Here is a 5,078-nt window from a genome sequence, read left to right as displayed (position 1 = left end):
CTTCAAAGTCCATAATACAGGCTCTCAACATATCCTCCAATATCTGAATTGTCCTCCTCTCGGATTCTCAACTGATGATAACCCGAACGGAGATCGATCTTAGAAAAGACCGTCTTCCCCTGAAGCTGATCGAACAAGTCATCGATCCTAGGTAATGGGTATTTATTCTTCACCGTCAGCTTGTTCAACTCCCTGTAGTCGATGCACATCCTCATAGATCCATCCTTCTTCTTGACAAACAAAACCGGGGCTCCCAGGGTGACACCTTTGGGCCGAATGAACCCTATGTCAAGCAACCCTTGGAGCTGAATCTTTAATTCCTTAAGTTCAGCTGGAGCCATCCTATACGGGGCTTTGGAAACCGGTTCCACCCCTGGTGCCAAGTCAATCACGAAATCAATCTCCCGCTGAGGTGGTAACCCTGGAAGTTCTTCGGGAAAAACGTCCAAAAATTCCCGAACCACTCTGATGTCCTCTGGCCGAATGGTGTCTGGCCGAGTGGTGTCCACCACCACGGCCAGAAGCCCTAAGCACCCGCCGTGCAACAATTCTCTCGCTGACATAGCCGAGATCACCGGGATCCGAGATCCCAGAACCGAACCCACAAATACAAACGGTTCTTCACTTTCCGGTTGGAAGACCACCATCTTCCTTTTACGATCAATGCTCGCCGAATATTTAGATAGGAAATCCATTCCTAAAATAATATCAAATTCGACTAAGCTCATCTCTATCAGATCAGCGCTTAACTCTCTACCATCTATCCTGATCGGCATAGACCTAATCCACCTATTGGAGATAACCAATTCTCCGCCAGGTAACAGGGTTCCAAACCCTGATTCATATCTATCATAGGGTCTACCCAATTTACTAAAGACTCTGGCCGCCACATAAGAATGTGTAGCCCCAGAATCAAACAGCACTGAATATAGCGAGTTGTTAATAGAAAGCTGACCTGTGACAACTGATGGGCTGGCATCTGCATCGGCTGCGTGATAGCGAACACCCCGGCTGGAGTGGGTATCGGCCGGAGCTCGCGGTGCCTCTGGTCGGAGCTGGGGACATTCCCTCTTGAAGTGTCCGGGCATGCCACAATGAAAGCATCCCTGACCTTTGCACTCACCCCGATGGTGCCTCTTGCAGCTAGGGCACTCGGGATAGGAGAAGCGGGTCTCAGTACCCCCTGGGCGACTCCTGCGTTCGGTTCCCCGGAACCTCTTGTTCGACTCGAGCCACGGAAGCGAGTGGGTGCTCTCTTCCTGCGGTCAATGGCCGAACCACTACTCCCCTGCTATAGCCCGATGCGGGGAGGGGTAGGAGCTCCGCCACTCACCGGAGTACTGGCTGATTCTAACATACACCCCACTGCGCCCTCAGCTCGCAGTGCCTTCTCCACCATCTGAGCATAGGTGGTGCTGTCGTCGGTGGTAATCATCAGATCATGCCTGATCTTGGGATTCAACCCGTCCAGATACTTCTCCTTCTTGCTAAAGTCGGTCGGCACAATTCCCGAGGCTAACCTCGCCAACCGATCAAACTGAGTAGTATACTCAGTGACGCTCATGTTCTCCCGCTGGGTCAGGTGAACGAACTCTTTCCTCTTGGCGCTTCTGACCGCCTCGTTGTAGTATTTCGCATTAAAGAGTTCCTGGAACCTTTCCCAGGTCATGGTGGTGACGTCATGGATCTGAGACACCATGTCCCACCATACCAGGGCGTCCTCCTGGAACTGAAACGTGGCGCACACCACTCTGTCGTTACCGGTGACACCCATGAAATTCAGTATCTTGGTGATCACCGTCAGCCATTGCTCGGCTTTCATTACGTCCGGACCTCCCAGGAATACCGGAGGTGCTTGCTTCCGGAACCGCTCATACAATGGTTCCAATCTACGGGCCGCCACCACTATCTCGGCACAGGCGGCGAGGGCGGTGCCACCGGAACTATGGGCACGAGGCTGCGGGGAGCACCTGCCGTCTCAACCTACGAATCTCGAGGTCTTGTTCTTCGATCCGGGCTTGCATCTCCGCAAACCGCAACTCCCAGTCGGGGCTCCCCGATCGAGCTGGGGAGCACAGGCAGCCTGTGGCGGGTTCTCATCACCCCGGCCACGAGCCCTGCCTCGGGGACCTCTACCTCAGCCCCTAGCAGGTGGGGGAAACTGAGCTCCCTGACCTTGATTCGACCCTACGGAGTTGCCCTGACTCCTGGTAGTCCGCCTGGCGTCCATCTGATTAGAACCGCCTGCGAAACCAAGAGTTGGCATATCAGGTCGTATTCAAGGAGAGCTTACTAATGCCGCTTAATTTGGAAATTAAAAACGAAACATGCGCCTATTCTACTATCAGGCTACTAACATGCTTCCTAACAGGCTTTTCTTTTTCATAACTGAATAAAATAAACTACTAAAGCAATAAAGGCTTACTGAACCGTGAACCGAGCTAACTGCTGATGATGATTGTACATGTCGTGACGATCTTCGGAAGACAACCTAGCGGCTCTGATACCAAATTGTAACACCCTAACTACCTTAGGCGTATTACGTGATTTTTAAACGTACTGTGCAGCTCGTTGCTAATCAACGAGGTTTATGGAAAAAAACGTGATTAATTAAAATTTTGCTTTTTAATTAAACTTATAAACAATATTACAAAAGACTCGGGATCCCGATTATAAAATCATTTACAAAAAGGTTTAACTGTTTAACCATTACATAAAAATAAAAGTCGTCTAACGACCAGTTACAAAAATTCGGCCTTCTTGTCCCGAGGATCGTACGCTCCGGGCCTAACCGCCCCGACATGTACAATCTCATAAGCTCGCTCACGGTCCATCGCCTATAGCCTTGCCTTTACCTACACATAAACGTAAGCGTGAGTCGACGGACTCGATGAAGAAAAGCATAATAATACTCATACATAATTCTAGCTGCCGTGTCCAACACGATGCCGAGTCCCGCCTTCGCCATGTCCAACATGGTGCCGAGCCACTACTTGCCATGTCCAACATGGTGCCGAGTTACGAACGTTCATAGGGACGGTACTATTGACACGTAACAACACGATCGGTCGAACCGGTCATACTCCGGCCGCCGGTCATACTCGGCTGTACCGACGTGTTACTATATCCTCCCGATCGGTCGAGCCGGTCATACTCGGCTCTTGGTCATACTCCGGCTGTCGTACCGACGGGATACGTCAATAGCACGGAACCACCAACCAAGTGTCGGCTGATCGGTCAAGCCAGGTCATACTCCGGCTGGTCATACTCCAGCCTGTACCGACGTGACAGGGTTGGATGGTTCGAAGCCAACATACAACTAATGTAATCTAATAGGCTTCCTACATGCACGCTAAACATGTAATCTACATATGCATACTGTTATACTAATCTTACCTGGATTCCGATTTCAAGTGTCTTGGTCAACCCGACCGGAACCGAAGCCGAGCTACGGATTGCGGCTCCTAAACCATAAAAATCACAACGCTATAAGTGACACGCTAAATCACTTCCCGGGGACTAAAACTAGGAACTAAAAGTTTCCCTATCGATAAAAAGCATGGCAATACCCCTAAAAACATAAAAACGAGGAAAACTAGGGTTTACGAAAATTCCCCAACGGTAGGCCGGTTGCCCAACCGAATTCCGGTTAAGGGAATTCTTGGACACCCATCCGAATTCGGTTGCACAACCGGAATTCCGGTTCCTCGCAGGAATTTTTCAAAAATTCATAACTCGATCAATTCTAACCCAAATCATGCAAGATCTTCCAGACCTGTTCTATATGCCCCAAATAACCATTCAAAGGCAACAAAATCACCCAGAACTCACAGAATCACAAAACACCATTAAAGACCAAGCTTTGAGTTCCAAAACTCAAACTTGGTTAGAATCCACTAACATGCAATCAAGCTAGATCAAACCTACATAAATATGCATAACTAAACCTCTGAAAATGAAAATAATCAACCACAGCAAGTAATTTACAGATTCAACATATATTTTCAAAATTCATGCTCTTGAACTAAAAACTCCCGAAACTTGATTCCAAGTAACCATCATGCATACACTAGCTCTAAATTACTTAAAAAAAATAGCAAGATTAAACTTTAGAAAACAACAACAAATCACAGCAGCAAGAACTTCAAATTAACATGCATTACTCAACTTTTTCATCAAAACTCAAGAAATTAAAGAAGGAGAGACAAGAACCAACCTAGCTTGCAATGGACCTTAAGAGGAGGTGGATTAACAAGTAAAAAATCAATGGAGAAATCAGCTCCTTGCTGCCCAAAGTTTCAGCCGAAAATAGAGAGAAATGGAGAGTTCTTTTCAAAATTTTCTATTTTCTACACTTAGCATTTTTTGTAAAAAGAATCAATAAAATCAAGGCCACTTCTAATATTTCCTTTCAGCCAACTAAAACTAAAAATAAACATTTAATTTTCATTTAATAAGCTCACATAAGACAAAACACTAATGGGGCAAAAAGACCATTTTGCCCCTCCACCATAAAACCACATAAATCATACTAAAGGGGTATTTTTGGGAAATTCTAAATTCTCGGCCATTCCCGACATTCCCAATGTCTAAAACCCGTCCCCAAACTACTAACATACTAAGTTGTGATTTCTACTGAGCCAAACGCCGAGTTCCAAAATACCGGACACTGGAAATGCAAAATATGCAAGCTACTGAATAACATAAATAACAGTATACTAAATTATTTAAATAGCTATAAATAATTTCATCATTAATCACAATTAACTGATAATTTCCAAATTAACTAAGCGGGCTTCACAATAAACGTGCAAAGAAATCGAGAACTTACTCAAGGATCAAACATCTAGATTCAGGTTACACAAAGCTAAACGAGCATTTTTTGTGAAAACACTTCAGGAAACTTGAAGATCAAAACCTCTCTTTTCGCTTTGAACTTACTTAGCAAAGAAGGTTGGTGAAAATGAGTTTGTGAACAAATGCTCAATGGTATTTATAGGCAAACAACGAAAAAGGGGTAATCATTTCAAAAAAAACCTCAGACGCCTCCGTTCCCCCCAAAAGTGATTATGGGAAAT

This window comes from Cannabis sativa, chromosome X (assembly GCF_029168945.1).
Source record: "Cannabis sativa cultivar Pink pepper isolate KNU-18-1 chromosome X, ASM2916894v1, whole genome shotgun sequence".
NCBI classification, from domain to species: domain Eukaryota; kingdom Viridiplantae; phylum Streptophyta; class Magnoliopsida; order Rosales; family Cannabaceae; genus Cannabis; species Cannabis sativa.
This window is presented reverse-complemented; position numbering follows the sequence as displayed.